Source organism: Castor canadensis, chromosome 3 (genome assembly GCF_047511655.1).
Source record: "Castor canadensis chromosome 3, mCasCan1.hap1v2, whole genome shotgun sequence".
NCBI classification, from domain to species: Eukaryota; Metazoa; Chordata; class Mammalia; order Rodentia; family Castoridae; genus Castor; species Castor canadensis.
In genome coordinates this window covers 53,167,064-53,185,308 of record NC_133388.1, presented here as the reverse complement: position 1 = coordinate 53,185,308, position 18,245 = coordinate 53,167,064, and the positions used below count along the sequence as shown (strand labels likewise).

General features: G+C 40.4%; 1 long non-coding RNA gene across 1 annotated transcript; it reads right to left on the bottom strand.

Moving 5' to 3' along the window:
* Positions 1-5,419: 5,419 nt before the first annotated feature.
* Positions 5,420-11,123, bottom strand: LOC141421286 (uncharacterized). Its single transcript, XR_012445895.1, has 3 exons — positions 10,929-11,123; positions 6,843-6,918; positions 5,420-5,657 (listed from the first exon to the last, which is right to left on the bottom strand). It is a non-coding gene; the product is annotated as an uncharacterized lncRNA (long non-coding RNA).
* Positions 11,124-18,245: the final 7,122 nt, after the last annotated feature.

Sequence of the window (18,245 nt, the reverse complement as noted above, 5' to 3'; positions counted from 1 at the left end):
GCTATTGTGAATAGTGCCACAATAAACATGGATGTGCAGGTGCCTCTGGAGTAACCTGTGTCACAGTCTTTTGGATATATCCCCAAGAGTGGTATTGCCGGATCAAATGGTAGATCAATGTCTAGCTTGTTAAGTAGCCTCCATATTTTTTTCCAGAGTGGTTGTACTAGTTTACATTCCCACCAACAGTGTAAGAGGGTTCCTTTTTCCCCGCATTCTCGCCAACACCTGTTGGTGGTGGTGTTGCTGATGATGGCTATTCTAACAGGGGTGAGGTGGAATCTTAGTGTGGTTTTAATTTGCATTTCCTTTATTGCTAGAGGTGGTGAGCATTTTTTCATGTGTTTTTTGGCCATTTGAATTTCTTCTTTTGAGAAAGTTCTGTTTAGTTCACATGCCCATTTCTTTATTGGTTCATTAGTTTTGGGAGAATTTAGTTTTTTAAGTTCCCTATATATTCTGGTTATCAGTCCTTTGATGTATAGTTGGCAAATATTTTCTCCCACTCTGTGGGTGTTCTCTTCAGTTTAGAGACCATTTCTTTTGATGAACAGAAGCTTTTTAGCTTTATGAGGTCCCATTTATCTATGCTATCTCTTAGTTGCTGTGCTGCTGGGGTTTCGTTGAGAAAGTTCTTACCTATACCTACTAATTCCAGAGTATTTCCTACTCTTTCCTGTATCAACTTTAGAGTTTGTGGTCTGATATTAAGATCCTTGATCCATTTTGAGTTAAAATCTCTTTTCAAAGTACTTTTGACTCCTCATTTTCAGTTTACATTACTGCTATTATTTCGTTATTACACTTTATCTCAAGTGGAAGCTTAAGAGAATTATAATTCTCAGGATGGCATTTTATAAATATATTATTTAAATATGAATCTTATTATTTTATTTTCATTCTATTTTATTTAGATAGTATATTTTATTTTCATTTTATTCTATAGTATATTTTAATTTGATTATTTAATCCACTATTATATAGTAAATAATTGGAGTTTTATGTATATAATCTTGCAGTGGGGCTCTTTGTAACTCCAAAGGTTGTGTCTTTATGCCAAGAAATGTATTTACTAAAATTTTAGACCAATGTGAAAGTAGCTTTATGCTTAATTAAATAAATTTTAATTGAAATAAAAAAGGGCACAGAGATCATTCATGATGATCATTAATTCAGAATCAAACTCTGGATCATAAAACAAGCCTCACTACATTTAGAAGGAAAGAATACAGTTAGAAAGAAATGACTTCACTGTTAAGTTTTACTATAGGGTTTTTTTTTATTAATTGTTTTTTTAATTAAAAATTTTTATTTTATTATTGTTCTGGGTAAGGGTACATAATAGTCCTTACAAAGGTTCTCACAATATATCAAATACATCAGACTTGAGTTCACCCCCTCCACCTCTCTCCATTATTCCCCGCCTCCCCATTTGAGGAATAGTTTCAACTGGCATCTTTGTTCCATTTATGTTCATGTGTCCTCAGTATTTGCACCATATTCACCTCTACACCCTTTCCCCACCTCCTCCCTGCCACTGGTTTCAACTCCCCCCCAACTCCCTGCAAAGGACCCATTCTCCCTCCTTTTTCTGATTTTGTAAAAGAAATGACATTTTTGCTTAAAATAGCTACACAGGGAATTTCCTTGTGACACCTCCATGTGTATTTGGTTCCTTTCCTCTCTTTTTTTCTTTCAATTTTAGTCCTTTTCTTATGGTTGTTTCAACCAGTTTAAAAATTATATATTCATTTTAGTGCAGAGTACATCAAGCATATTCCCATTAGCTTCTTTCTTGTGTACTCCCTGGCTCCTGTGTGACCTCCTCTTGGTGCATCCTCTTTTCATTATTGCTACAATTGTATCAGCTCTATAATCTGAGTATGAGAGAAAACATGGGCTTTTGATCTTCTGAACCTGGCTAACTTCACTTAACATGATGCTCTCCAGCTGGGCACAGATGGCATATGTCTGCATCCTATGAGGAGGCAAAGATCAGGAGGATCGAGGTTCAAAGACAGCCTGGGGAAGTAGTTCCTGAGACCCTATCTTAAAAAACCCATCACAAAAAACGGCAGGTGGAGTGGCTCAAGGTGTAGGTCCTGAGTTCAAATCTAAGTACCTCTACCACCCAAAAAAGCTCTCTCTTTTTTTCAAAGCAGCAGGTTTAGCATAGTATTGACTGATTTTTGTTTTTTTTCTCTTCTTATTTTTCAGTGCTGGTGTTTGAACTCAGGCTTGGTAGGCAGGTGTACTACCACTTGAGCCACTCCACCAGTCCAGTAATGGCCTCTACATGAGTCAGACAGTAAGTCCTTGGTCAGTATCAAAATCAAGTGTCATGGACTGGAGGTTGGCTCCAGTGGTAGAGCTTCTGCTATGTAAGTGGGAAGCTTGGAGTTCAAATCCCAGTACTGCCAAAAAATATATACAAATTACATATATAATTTATAGATGTATGGATATACTAATGTATATTTCCATCAGTAAATGAATACATAGATGTTAATGGCATAGTTTGCCTATTTGTAAGTTGTTGGGACCTTCCAAGCCCACATCACTCACCATTCTTTGCCATTTGATTAATACCTTTCTAGAAAATTAAAAATGGCTACAGCAATTAAGGTAGATGCTCCATTACCCCATATCCAAAAATACAGAAGCAAGGACCGGAGGAGTGGCTCGAGTGGTAGATTGCCTACCTAGCAAGTATGGGGGCCTGAGTTCAAACCCAGTCCCACAAAAACAAACAAACAAATTACGCAAGTGAAGTAATTTGAGATTTTATAATCTCCAAGCTTCCAAATACACACAGAAAATGTCTAAAGTTCATAAGGCCATGATGCTAACTATTTTTATGATCATTCTTAAGACTGGCATTATGAGCCGGGCACTGGTGCCTCATGGCTGTAATCCCAGCTACTCAGGAGGTAGAAGTCAGGAGGATCGAGGTTCTCAAACCCCAGTACCACAAACCAGTAAAACAAAATAAATCTCTGCTGGTGTTATAATGAAGCCACCTGATCATGACTCAGTGACCTTATCTGAGACAAATTCAATGGACAGGTCTCTGGTCTTTATTAGCAACATTAGTCAGGAGGTAGTCTGTGAGGAGCTTCTCCCCTCACAGGGTGTGTGCAGTCTTGCTAATGTAATAATGGGAAGTTAATCTGTTCTAGGAAGATGCTTGCAGATCCTGCGGTGACTTATTTTTAAAAACATTGGTAACAATAAATTTATTGTTTCAGCCTTTTTGTTATTTTCTCTTTTTTCCTGAAGGACAAAGAAATATATTTCAACCTTTGATGCATCTGAGAAAGGTTTCAGGAATCTAGAGGATCCCCCCAAAATCCTGCACAGGACTTCAAGGTGGTGGTTCCCTTAGTGAGGTGGAGAGGAATGAAATCAGAGGGTATACAAGAAGCTTCAGTTGTATTTGTAACATTTCTTTCTTTTTTTGTGAATTGGGCTTTGAACTCAGGACTTTGTGCTTGGAAGGCAGGTGCTCAACCATTTGAGCCAGGCCCCCAGCCCTTTTTACTCTGGTTATTTTGGAGACAAGGTCTTACTTTTTGCCCAGGCCATCCTGGACCATGGTCCTCCTATTTTAAGCTTCCCCTTGTTGCTGGAATACAGACACATGCTACCATGCCCAGCTTTTTTCCCTTGAGATGGGGTCTCACTAACCTTTTTCTTTTGCCTGAGCTAGCCTGGAACCCCAACCCTCCTGATCTCAGGCTCCTGCATAGATGGAATGACAGGCACATGGTAGGGTTGAGATGGTGGGGTGTCCTCTGGAACTATTTTCCCAGGCTGGTCTCAAACAGTGATCCTTCAGATCTCAGCTTCCCAAGTAGCTAGCCACCAGTACCCAGCTGTGACATTTTATTCTAAAAAAGAAAGTGGCGGGGGGGGGGGAAGAGAAAGAGAGAAGAGGGGGCTGGGCTGTGTAACAGAGAGAGAGCTTGAGTTCAATCCCCCATACTACACACACACACACACACACACACACACACACACACACACACAGGCTGAAGCATATATTGTCAAATGATAACACTTAGAACAGCATGGTGTGTGTGCATCATATAATGCTTTCCTGTTTTCTCTGTTCTTGAAATGATTAAGAGGAAATTAAGAAATGCCAAACAAAAAACAACAAACTTGGAGAAACTATTCAAGACATGTATGGGAAGAGGGTCTATTTTTAATCATTCTCAGCCTTTTGGCTAAGATCTAGTGGAGAAGAGACTCCATGTTTCCTTCCTTTTCTTCCCTCTTTTCCTTCCCTTCCTTTCCCTTCCCTTTTCTTCTTTCCTTCCTTTCTTTCTTCCTTCCTCCTTTCCTTCCTTTCTCTCTCTCTCTTTTGCGCTTTTTTTTTTGTGTGTGTGTGGTACTGGGAATTGAACTCAGGGACTTGAGCTTGCTAGGCAGCTGTCTATGACTTGAGCAACAACACTCCAAGCTCTTTTCTTTTTTTTTTTTGGTAGGTGGGGGCACATTGTGTACATTGTAGCATTTACAAAACTTCTTACTCCAGCTCTTTTTGGCTTTTACTTGGTTTCACTTTTTTTTTTTTCTGGGGCTGGTCTCAGATACAATCCTCCTACCTACAGCCTCGTAAGTACCTGGTGCCACCACACTCAGCTTTATTGATTGAGATGGAGTCTCACTAATTTCCCCCACCCCCAAGGCTGGACTTGAGCAGTGATCCTCCTAACCTTAGGCCTCCCAAATACTTAGGATTACACATCTGCCCTATTTTCTTTATATACAAAGATAAATCAATAGAGAAAAGGCAAACTAATACAAAAATCAACAAAGGATATGAATGAGGAACTTAAAAAACTAATTAGTGAGCTTATAAAGTAGTCTAAATATATGTGTCTCTATGTGTATTTATGTGTTTGTACATATACTAAGAAAATGAAAATCAAGAAAACAATACTGCTTTTCACTGCTCTACTGACAAATTTCCTTAAATTTGATGAGGCACAGTGTTAGCATTGGTGAAGACAAATGTATCCCTATGTGTTTCTGAGAAGAGCATGAGTTGGTGTGGTCTTTCAGGAGGGCAAAATTTTAAGTGCACATTCTTTGAAACTTCTAGGATTGCTTTTCCTGTGAATGAAGGTAAACAAATACACAAAGATATATGCAAATAGACATTGTCGTCACAGCAAAAAATTGAGGGACAAAAAGAATTTCCAAGGATGGAAGATAAGTTAACACTGATGCATCCAACTTGCAGAATATTATGCATCCATAAAGAAAACAAGGAGGACTGGAGGTGTGGATCAAGCAGTAGACCACTGGCTTTGCAAGTCTGAATCCCTGAGTTCAAACCCCAGTCTCACGAAGAACAAAAAAACCCCCAAAAACCTGAGGAAATAAAGATGTCCACATGCAACATGAATGTTTACAATGCAAGCATGACACCATATATTTAGTACTATCTTATTTGTATTAAAAGGCATACATCATGACTGCACTTGGAGGGGTCATTCCTATCACCCCTTACTGGAGACATTTCTCTGAACATGTGGAGTCCCAAGCACCACAAGAAGTAGATGCAGTGAGCTCTCCAGGATGGGAAGCTGGCTGTTGATTAGCTTCCCTGTAACTGCCATTTGTCATGAATGATGGTTCTTTTCTTCCTTGAGGGGAGGGAAAAGGAGAGGGCTTCATCTTTAATAAGCACATAGGTAAAATTTAAATGGCATATGTTATAAATATATGTTTTCATATGCGAGCAAATGTCTGGGAGAAACATAACAGTGATTATTTCTAGAGGATGAGGCTGGAGGTTGGGAATAGAAAAGTCCTCCTAGGCTTTTTATTTTTGGAGACAGGGTGGCCTTGAACTCACAACCTCTTGCCACAGCCTCCTGAGTGGTGGGATTGCAGATATGTGCCACCATGCCCAGCCCAGCAAGGACACTTAAAGCACAAATGACAGAAAACTGAAACTGCTATAAGAAATAAGTGAACTTATTGGCTCAATGTAACTGAAAAGTCTGTGGGTAGTTTCAGGTTCATCTTGAAGCAGGAATCCACGAAGTCACCAGGATGCCTTTTCTGGGTATTGGCTGCATCCTTCACACATGTGAATGCTGCCCTCTGGAGAGGTGAACCTGACAGCCCTGAGGGTCTGGATGGCTTCCCTCCAGTTAGCTATATGATGTCTATTACCAAGGTGTACCACGTTGCACAGCAAGACCAATGGCAACAGTGAAAGCTTCTTCCTTCCAGAAAACTCTGGTGTGTCAGTTCTGATTGGATTGTATGACCAGCCTCAAATTAACCATCAGTGGTGACAAAGGGATTAACGTCAATTTCAACCAAGTCAAATACCAAAGAAGGGGATCTAGAGGTTGCTGGGTAGCCACCAGCAGCTAGCCACTTATAGCTAGTTAATGCTTTATCAAGTGTGTTATCTACATTTATCATTTTAATTTTTTTTCTTTTGGCAGCACTGGGGTTTAAACTCAGAGCCTCGTGCTTGCTAGGCTGGTGCTCTACCACTGGAGTCCCCTCCACCAGCCCTTTTTTGGGGTGGGTACTTTTTGAGACAGGATCTTTTCAACTATTTGCCTGGGTTGACTTGGAACCTTGATCTCCTCATCTCTTCTTCTGGAGTAGTTAGGATTATAGGGGTGAGCCACCGGGGCCCAGCTCATCTTAATCTCTTAGTTCCCTAGGGCCTAGTCTCAGGGTTCCCTAGGAATAGTCTATATCTGTGCCATTCATTACCTTTTCCTTCAGGCCTAAGTCAATTCCTGGCACTTGATAAGCCATTAGAGATTATTTGTAGAAGTAAAAAGGTGGCCAAAAAAACCTACCTTGCAACTTCACTCCTGCTCGCTGGCTCCAAATCAGTTGTAGAATGAGCATCATCAAGGGTATCTCCCATAATATCTTCATCCAAAATGAATAGAGGAGAGGCCAATACAGTGGAAGAAAGACCATTTTTAGGAGAAACATTTGCTTATACTGCTGATGGATATTGTCCATAGAAATTATTCAACACACCATGTAAATTTATAAATTCTAAACTATTACAATAATGATCGAACTCAGAAAACTCATTTACACTGTTATTCAAAGAGGAGCCTAGGGTCAGGATAATTTAAAGCTTTACTTCTTCCACCTCTTCCCTTTCCTTGAGCCACGTCTGAGTAGCCATGTCCTCAGTCACTGCCACCTGCCACATAAGGAGAGTTGCCAGATAAGATACAGGATGCTAGGTTGTGTGTGAATTTCAGATATACAGTTGTTTTGATTATCTTAAGTATCTAGATATTGCATGGGACCAGACATTGTATGGAGATAGACAAAAAATGATGTGTTGCTTATTTGAAATTCACACTTAACTGGACATTCTCTACTTTTTATTTACTGAAGTTCTGTATTTGTACTTGCTAAATCTCATAGCCAAAGAGATAATTAACATACCTGTGACTACTTTTAGTTTGATAAAGGGCTCTTTGGAGTATAAAATGCCTGACAGTGGTGCTTTTAGTCTTTAAGCCTCCTCTTTCATCCTTAAGGAGTCATTATAAAGTAGCCCTGTGGAGCCACCAAAGCTCAGAACCACAGTGGAGGGATGTCAGGACTGTAGAAGCCCTTTGTCTTCTTTTCACATGGTCTCTTCCTACTTCCCCTCAAGTCAGCCCTGTCCTGACTTCCATGACAGTCACTCTCTGGCATTTCTTCAGGTTTGATGTCTATGAATGCATCGAGGAGCAATACAGTTGTTTTCATTATTTTTTGTTTTGTCTTGTTTTCATTTGTCTTGGTTTGGTTTGGTTTGGTAGCCCAGGCTGGCCTCATACTTACGGTCTTCCTCCTTCAGCCCCCAAAGACTGAAATTATAGACATGCACCACCAAGCCTGGCTTATTTTTGAACTTTATATAAAAGGTTATATATAAGTAACATTTGGGACTTCCTTTCCCCTTAATATTGTGTTCTGAAATTTATCCATGTTAATGCATACAGGTGTGGGTCCTTAACTCTCATTCTCTACCAGGTTCCAATATGCAATTGTGCTCAAGATTTACTCATCCATATGTTTTAAGTGTATTAAATAAGCTAAAATACAATTCCAAAACCAGTTCATTCCGTTCAGGAAAAGTGCTGACCCTGAGTGCTCCCTCTGAAAATGTTGATTACTGTGCTCAGCAACAGGGCAAAGTTTATGATGGCGTATATGCAATGGTTCAGGGTCAGGTCTGGATGAGTATTGTCGTGAAGCAGGGGCAGGTTGACTCTTGGGATTTATGGTAATCTTTGTTTTGGAGCTGACAGAACAAGCAGAGCTGGGGATATCAGGGGAAAGAACAGTGAACATTGAAAAGGAGAGAGGATGCAAAGCCCAAGGAGAAACACTGTTCACCTGAACTTGGCCTCTCGCCTTAGAAACATTTTTTAAAGGTTCTCTTAGAAACATGCCAGCCTTAACACCTGTTTCCCTAGAAACTACAATTTTAAAACCTCTTATCTGAAGCTCTGGACGGGGAATTGAGGCTGCTTCCCTGAGTCAAAGCGACCCAGAAGACTCAAAGCTTTCAAGTAGGAGTGAAATGTTCCCTTTTCATTGGTACAATTTCAAACAGCAACAAATCTCATAGACTTGACAGTGTTTTCCCATAGAAATATAACGTGAGCCACATATGCATTAAAAGTTATCAAATAGCTACGTTAAAAAAGTAAATACAAGCCGGATGCTGGTGGCTCATGCCTGTAATCCTACCTATTCAGGAAGCAGAGATTAGGAGGACTGTGGTTTGAAGCCAGTTTAGGCAATTAGTTCTGTGAGACCCTATCTTGAAAAAACCTTTCACAAAAAAGGGATGGTGGAGTGGCTCTCTGTGTAGGCCCTGAGTTCAAGCCCCAGTACTGCAAAAATCCGATATAGCAGATCTCAATTTATATCTTTATATTGATAAAGAAAAAAATTCTCAGGGTTAGCAAGCAGTAGAGCATCCGCTTTGTAAGCACAAAGCCTGAGTTCAAACCAAAGTCCTGCAAAAAAAAAAATAATAATAATTCTGAAGTGTCCTAAATTGAATTAGGTTGGGAAAAGATGGAGGAAGGAGAGATGGAGGGTGATTAATCAGCAACAAGTTGTAGGCTGAAAAGAATAAAAGACTGTCTTTGCATGCTTGAAAGGATGTTAAAGCTTTAATTGAACTCCTGTCAGGACATCCTAGATATCATGACTCCCCAGATACCATCACATCCTTCTTGCAGCTCCAACCAATCCAAGGCACTGCTTGCTTGTCCTTGTGGATTGGCCATCTATCCCAAAGCCATGCTATTGGCATAATCCACCCCTCATCTAAACAGCCAACATAGGTCTAAAGGAAGTAACTTGTTCCTTGCTTCCACAACATTTTAAAATAAAATACTCATTTTTTTTAACATCCAGCAGACATTTTTCCAACTTCTACCTAGCTTTCTTGCTACTTGTACCAGGACTAGTCCTTTCTTTTAGTAGCTAGTGTCTGTAGTGGCTCAATAAACCCTTTTATTTTATAGCTCTTTTTTGAGTTTACAAGATTTTTGTTGAAAATACTTCCTTTTCATTTAGTTTTCCAATAATTCACCCAAGTACCAGTTTTCTCTTTTTATTTTTTTGTCACTCCACCAGCCCTTTTCTGTGACCTGAACCAAGATAAGCACACAAGAAGTAGCTAAAACATGTAGTGAACTTTAGGTGTTTGTTTCGGTTGGCTGCAATATTAATTGTATTCATACAAACAATACAATGAGACAACATAGGAAGGAATTGGAGTGAGAAGGGACAGAAACAATGCATCTAACATTTGTGCCAGGCATGGTGGTGCTGTTTTCACTGAAAAGGAACCATTACCCTTAGTATTAAATTTGCAGTAAAGAACCAGGAGAAAAGGAAAAAGTGAGAAGGGAATGAAACGGAAGATCAGAGCTTGCATCATGGTGCTGCTGCTGGTGCTCCTGGTGCTGCCGGGGTGAGTCTAGGAAGACAGAGTGGAAAAGCTGAAGTCCAGACAGTTCTTACTGAGGAGGAGAAGAGCACGCTGGGTAAGACGATGCTGACGTTTAACAGCACGTTCTCCTTACTGTGCTATGATGCTACTATTCACGTAGACTAATATATGATTAAGAAGTCCTGTGTTCATTTCACCTGGGATATCAGTCTCACAAGTTTGTCACCATGAAAGAATGAAGAATAAAGAATGAGCTGCGAATGCTATCAATTGTATTGATAACCATTTGATAAAGTTGATAACCAGGTAGGAATTGTGAGGAAAAGACATTCTCAGGTACTGTTGGTGAATGAGATTGGTTAAGTATTTAAGTGTAATTGAGCAGCAATTATCAAAAATTTAAAGCCCACATTTTAAGCTTAAACCTTCACTTCAGGGATTGGATCGTTCTGAGGCAGGAAAACATTCCTTTGTAAACACGTGCATGCACACAGGTGTTAAGGACACGTGTTACACATTGTAGAAAACATGTCTGTCCCTCCTTCCTACTTGAGTGAATGGCAACTCTTTTAGTTGTTTTGCCAAAATAACGTGCTGTCATTCTTGACTTATCTGCCTCTCTTTCCCCTCAGGAAGTCTGGTCATATTTCCCTACAAAGCTGTCCAGAATGTTGTCACTTGTTGCATGTCACATGCTATCATTTGCTGTCTAGATTAATGCAAAAGTTTGTTGATTGGTCTTCTACTTTCCGTTTTATAAATCCTCTGTTCACTAGTTCTTAACACAGTGGCAGGACAAATAAAACACATGTCTGATTATGTCATTTCTCTACCCAGAACTTTCTAATTGCCTCTACTTCCCTTAAAGTCCATGCTAACATATTTAGTAATTCCCACGATCTGACCCCTGTACAGGTCTAAGGTTGCCTTGCATTTTTCTTTCCTTTTCACTTACCCCAGCCACACTGCACCTCTCAGTGTTCCGCAAACACCCCGGCATCCTTCTGTGCTCTCAGCTTTTCTATCAGACAGCGTCCTTCCCTCAGTTCCCTGCTGAAATGTCTCCATCAGCAAGGCCTTTCCTGGCTGTCCTGATTAAGATTTCCACTGCCCTCCCATACAGCCTGTTAAAATTCATGTTCCTCCTTCAGTATTCTTCCTTGACATATGATGTGTTTTCCTGTCTGTCTTGTTTATTCTTATTGTGTGTATACGTCATTCTCTGCATAAGGCTTTGTTCTATTTACGGTCACAGGCTCGGTCTCTAGAACGGGGTCTACCATCTACTAGGCAAACATTTCTTAAGTAAGTGAATGCAGTGTACCTTGGGTGTATCGGTTCACACATTAGCCCATTGCTTGGAAAGAGTTGAAGGTGGATCCATCCTGACCATTTTACTTGGCAAACCCATGCATAGTTTATTCTTTTGGCTTTTTGTAGTAAGCACTATGCTCTATATTATATTAATGTTTTTCCATTTCAGTGGAAAAGTGTACAATATTTTGGTTTTTCATTATTTCTGAGTATTTATGACAGTTTTTATATGAGGATTAAGTACTATGTTAGTCTACAAAAGTTAAAGTATCATTTAATTTCAAATGAAATTGTTTTAAGGAGAATATTAATAATTTTGAAGTGTACATAATGGCCTATGTTTATTTGCAAATTAAAGTTTTGCTGCCATACTTCCCCATTCTCGTGTGATTTAAAACACTTCACCTGAATTAAACATTATTGTTTTTAAAAACAAGACAAACATGTACCATAGATCTCATAATTATTGTTATTTCTAATGGTCATTGCCTAAATCAGGCTTTTGGTGTGGCATCAAGTTCAGGAAAGCTGTCATCCTTGTTACTTCTTCTGGATGCTTTACAATTTTGCTTTCAAGTTCTTGAAACACACCTAGGTGACAGGCACCTAATCTTTGTGCTTATATTCTGTTCTCTACATGGTTTCTCCTTTTCCTGTCCTGAGGAGATCCTCTTTATAGTTCACCTTGCTTTGTAAAGTCTACACTGTGTCCACATGACTTGCGTAACTGTCATTCATTGTGATTAGTTCAGAAATGGATTGTCCTAATGTGTGGAGCACAGAAACGATGACTTAAAAGTCAAACTATTGTGCTTTGTTTAGATTTTAAAAAATTGTGTATAGAAACTATGAACAGATAGGATATACTGAATAGAATTTAACAATCCACATGCCTTTGAATGTGTCACCACAATTTTACAACTGAGCAGTTGTTTAGGTTGTGAGGAAAAGGGAAGAACTCCTGTGTGCACTAGAGAAGTGAGCTATTCACCAGGTAGCAGAAATTGTTGATTTTGGAGTATAAAGTGATGTGGTGTTAGAAGCCATATTCCCTGTACCAACAGCATCACTGACATGCATTTTGTGCTCAGTAATTACTTGTGAATGAATGCAAGGATAAACAGTTGAATAGGTGAATGATGCCTATGAAGGAATTTTTATTTTTTTTTGTGGGAGATAGGTCTTCCTTTTCCTAAAAAATTTTTTTATTGTGCTGGGGGTACATTGTGGCATTTACAAGTTCTTACAATGTATTAAATATATCATACTTTAATTCACCTCCTCTATTATTCTCCTTTTCCCCCTCTCCCCTTTCTGAATTGATTTCAACAGGTCTCATTTTTCCATTTATATACATGTATACACAGCATTTGCATTGTATTCCTCCTCTTACACCCTTTGCCCACATGCTCCCCCTCCCACTGGTATCAACCTCCCAGATAGGACCCATTCAGCCCTCCTGTTCTCTGATTTTGTAAAAGAAAAAAATGACATGTCTGTTTGTTTAAGGTAAGTATACAGTGAATTTCCTTGTGACATTTCCATTATAGCCTGAATTGGTTCATCTCCTCTATTTTTCTTCTTTATACCTTAGTACCCTTATTGTGGTAATAAAAATAGGTTTAAGAATTCTGTATCCATTTGTGTGGAAAGTACATAAAGCATATTCACCTTCTTAACTTCCTTCTTTTATCCTCCCCCTCTCATATGTGATCTCCCCTTAGCATGACCTGTTTATCATAATATTACTGTAAATGTTTATTTTAAGTAGGTTGCCACAGTTGCCTATGTCTTTAATTTTTATTTTTAAAATGTATTGCAAGGTGGACCTGGTTGTGCATGCCAGTAATCTCAGTACCAGGGAGGCTAAGACAGGAGTATGACTTTGAAACCACCTTCTTGAGATTCTGTCAAAAATAAAAATTGTAATACTCAGAAATTATTATTATTTAAAACTATTACCAGAAATGATAGTGTGCACTTTTCTGCTATTATATCTCTAAAAACCTTGAAGAATAATTTTACAGTGTATTATGAAACACATGAAACCCGAGCAGACTTCCCACCCCATGTCAGTCTTTGTCAGGTGTACATCCTTCTGCAGAAGTAAATTTTGCCTTGCCTAATGACTTCTGACTTGTGTCATCTCTCTCCTGACACCCCAATATCTCAAAGTTATTTCTGATCCTTGGAATCAGATGGCCACACTGATGTTTCATTTACTGTCTACAGAAGAAAACTCTTCCAAAATGACTTAATCCTTTTACTCTCTAGGGTCTCCCTTACAAGTGCTCCCTCTCAATTCAATGATAACTCACCTGTGTTAATAAATGTCTGTGTCTGCTCCTGCTGTGGAGTTGTTTGCTCTGCTGTACACCCACCACCATATAGGATGTTTCTGTCTGCTCTCCCTGCCATGGTGAGTGGACAGGACACTGTGGCTGACTATGGGGAAGGACTCGTTTCCAGTAGTTGATACCCTATGCCTATAGGAAAATAGGAGCTCTGATTAAAAAAAAAACAGCAGAATTGGATTTTCCAAGGTAAATAGTGCCAGAAACACTTGTGCACATTTGTCTGGGGCAATGAGGGGTGACCTTAAGAAGAGAAGTAAGGTGGAACATTCCATATTCCCAAAGTGGTCTTGCCATCTAACACAAAGGCACGTGCTTACATCAGGAAATCAGCAGACATGCGTTTATTCACTCATCTACAGTTTTTTCAAAAATTGTAAAATATCTCAAACACCAAACATCATAGAATTAACATTTTGCCAAACTTGCATCAGGTCCCTTGATCTGTCTAAAACTATAAAATGATATTTTTAAACAACATTAAAAACCCACCTCCAAACATTTCCCCCTCTCTTCAGAGACAGCTACTGTGTTGAAATCAATGTGCATGTGTCACTTTAGTGCATTTCCATTAGCAGTCCATCAGCTGTGCACTTGATTATGTGCTTTGAAACTTACACAAATGTGGACCTGGCGATCATCATGCTGAGCATGGTAAGTCCAGCTTAAAAGCCAAATATTGCATGTTTCCTCTCATATGCAGAATCTAGACCTAAAATAATGACTGTCATGATGATGGGACATGAATATGAAAGAGGACCTGTGTGTGGCAGAATCAGCAAGAGGGGGAAAGGAGGGTGAAGAAAATCAACGTACACTATATGTATTTTACTTATATATATATATATGTCATATATCTGCATATTTACATTTATATGAAGATACTGTAATGAAACCCACCAAATAATGTTTGAAAAGGGGGAATATAAACAAGGGGGATGAACCCGTGCAAAGTATACTGTATGTGTAGAACAAACACAAGGCCCTGGGTTCAAACCCTAGTACTGTCAAAAAAATATTTACATATTGCATACATACATACATACATATATATATTTATGCTACAGTTTGGCTAGTTGTAAGTTGTTGGGACCTTCCAACCCCATACCCCTCACCATTCTTTACCATTTGATTAATACCATTCTAGAAAATTAAAAATGGCTACAGAAATTAAGGTAGATGCACCATTTGCCCCATATCCCAAATTACACAAGCAAGGGCTGGTGGAGTGGCTCAAGTGGTAGACTGCCTCCCTAGCAACATGGGACCCTGAGTTCAAACCCCAGGACCACAAAAAAATAAGTAAATAAATTACACATATGAAGTGAATTGAGGTCTTATAATCTCTTAGCTTCCAAATACACATGAAAATGTCTAAAATTTATAAGGCCATGATGGTAACTATTCATATGATCATTCTGAAGAGTGGCATATGATTATAATTAATCACATAATTTTAAAGTAACAGCACCTTTTTTTTCTTGCAGGGCTGGAGGGAGAACCCAGGGTCTCAAACACACTGGGCAAGTGCTATACCACTAAATTACAATTCTAGTTCACTGTTAAATATTTAGAAATAAAGAGAAAAGAAATATGTCTTGGGCTGGTGGAGTGGCTCAAGCAGGAAGAGTGAGTGCCTGCCTAGCAAGTGTGAGGCCCTGAGTTCAAACCCCAGTGCTGACAAAAAAAAGTCTTTCTCCAGGTTAATGTGGCTATTGTAATTTTGGCCCATTCTTTTTTACTCTTCTCAACAGTGCACAGACCCTTACTTTTCACTTAACACTATTAAATATGCATTTTTTGTTGCTCTTTGGATTTCATGATAAATATTTTTAGTTATTGCCTAATATGCCATGAAATAGATGAGATTCTTACTACAAACTACATTCCTATTGTTGACATTTAAATCACTTTCTGTTTTCCATTGTAAGGAAACTGGCAAACATCTTTAGGCATGTGATCATATGATAACTCATTAGATAAAGCATTTTGGGGTCAAAATGTTCTTAGGTTTCTGTTATGTTCCTGGCATTCTTGGGGCAGGCGGAAGGTCCTGAGGCTAGCACCAAAACCAGACCCCCCTGATTTATGACTGCTTGTTTCTCCCCTGCTTGTTTCCCTGCCTGATTGGAAAACACCTCAGGAACTTCCAGTTACTCAACTAGCCAGGCATGTGGACCTGTTCCATCTGGTGATCACAGATAATCAGACCAGAAACTCTCTCCCTCCCCCATGGCTTGGACCCTCCTATAAAACACACTGCTCATTTCAGCCAAGCTGCTGCTCCCTGACCACAGGGGGGCGGCCCTGCAGTCTGGATCCTAATAAATCTTTCTTTTCCACACGTGGCATGATCTTTATTTGGCAGTACCTTACATCTGGTGCTGAAACCTGGGAGAGGTTAACAGGATGCTCCAGCCTGGGGCTGGTGCCTTGGCCTTTGTGTCCTGCCCTCTCCCAGACCCAAACTGCTGAATTGACCCTATGTGCCTCTGGACTGTGGATTTCAGACCTTACTGCCTTGCTGGCTTTCCCATCCATCATTAGCCTTTCTCCTCCACTGCTCTCTACCAGATCTACTCCTCTCCTCAGACTCGGTAAGTGTCACCCTCTTCAGGATTGCCTGCTCTGTCTGGTCTGGTAGTCATGGCACTGCACCAGGTACACCTCCTATGCCTGCTGGGGCCCCCTCCGCTTAGCACAGGGATGCCTGGCTAACTGGTTGGGCATTCTCTATGAATAGCAACCCAGGCTGGGGACGCCTGCCCTGGGGAACCCATTCGGGTGACACTTCCCCTTCCCTCTCCCTCTCTCTCTCTCTCTCTCTCTCTCTCTTGCTCTCCCTCCCTGTTTTCCTTTCCTCCACCTAGGGTGAGAGTTCAACAGCCCCTCCAGCTTACTTTGACCAAATGGCAACTGGACTGAGTCACATAAGGGGGGATAGATTTTTTTTTCCTAGATATACATGATCGTAACTATTCCTTAGAAAACAATGTTCTGATTGATGTGATATTTAGCTTTTTTAATCTTTTTAAAAATTTTTTATTCATATGTGCAGGAGGCTAGATCTTGACCTAGATCTATATTGGCCTGAAGGGTAAACTCACCAAGGCACCTGCCTCTCTCTCTCTCTGTCTCTCTCTCTCTCTGTCTCTCTCTCTCTCTCTGTCTCTCTCTTTTGCTTTCATTCTTTCTCTCTCTCCTTCTACATTATAGGGACCTCCCACTCTACATTAGACTCATCCACTGGGATGTCTTCTCCGCACCCTTCCCCTTGGTCTCCAAGACAATATAAAACCTAAGTGATGGATCTATGATTGCAACACCATTTGGCCTCAGTACAAGCTAGACAATCATTCACATTGGCCTAAAAATGGTACTTCTGATTTTCACACACTTCTAGATCTTGACAGTTTCTGCCATCGCAACAGCAAGTGATCTGAAATTCCATTCGTCCAAGCTTTCCTTTCTCTCTGCTCTCAATCCTCCCCACTCCAATCTTGTAACGTTGTTCAAATCCTCCTTGCCAGTGACAAAACCCCCTCAAAGTCTGTGTCTTTCCCTCCCACTGAAACCCCTTCAGAAGACTCTTCTCTTACTTGTGACCTCACAGGCTCTGTCTGCCCACCTCCCAACTCCTCCTGCCAGTCCCCTACATCAATCTCTTCTCCCACCTCATCTTCACATGACTCAGACCCCCCCTTCTTCCACCCCTGCTGGCTCTCCCAAACATCTGCCACCCTGTACTCTTACAGTAGTCACTATTGACTCTGAGCCATCGGCTCCTCAGGAACCAACACTGCCAGCCTTGCCCTCAGCCCTGGCTACACCCTCACCCTTCTCCTCCCCACCTGCTCCCATACCTCCTCCCAAGCACACCCAGCCCATCTATATGCTCACCTGCCTCCTTGTAGGGATACAGACTGCTTCCCACAGGGCAGTCAATTTTGACAAACTTAGAGAAATGATCCAGCATCCAACTGAAAACTCCGCTGACTTTTTGGGATGCCTGACAGAAGCCCTAACCCGATATACTTTATCTTAACTCTTATTTATCTTAATTCCAGGAGGTGGTAGGAGCTGATGGCATTATCAGCGTTCATGTGCCCTTTTCCATGACTGATCTCTCTCAAATTGAAAAGAGACTTAACTTCTTCCCAAATAACTCAGCCTCCTATATTAAAAAATTTTAATACCTAACCCAAACATATAATATGACTTGGCATGAGACCCATCTTCCAAGGATGGAATAATTATTCTCAACTCTCATTTTATTTCCCAATCCTTCCCTGATATTCAAACAAAACTTAAACAGACAGAGGGTGGCCCTCAATCCCCCCTCCCCCAGGGAGATCTTGTGAAAATGGCATTTAAGGTATTTTACAACTGAGTTGAGGCTTGAGACCAGTAAAAAGCCCAGCTCCTGGCAGCTGCCCTGAGGGCACCTCCTCCAACTTCTAGATGGGCCCAACAACAATGCACACCTACAGGGGCCTGCTTCAGGTGCAACCAGACAAGACACTGGGCAAAACACTGCCCTTCACCTCACTCACTGCCAGGACCCTGTCCACAATGTGGTCAGAGTGGACACTGGAGGACGAATG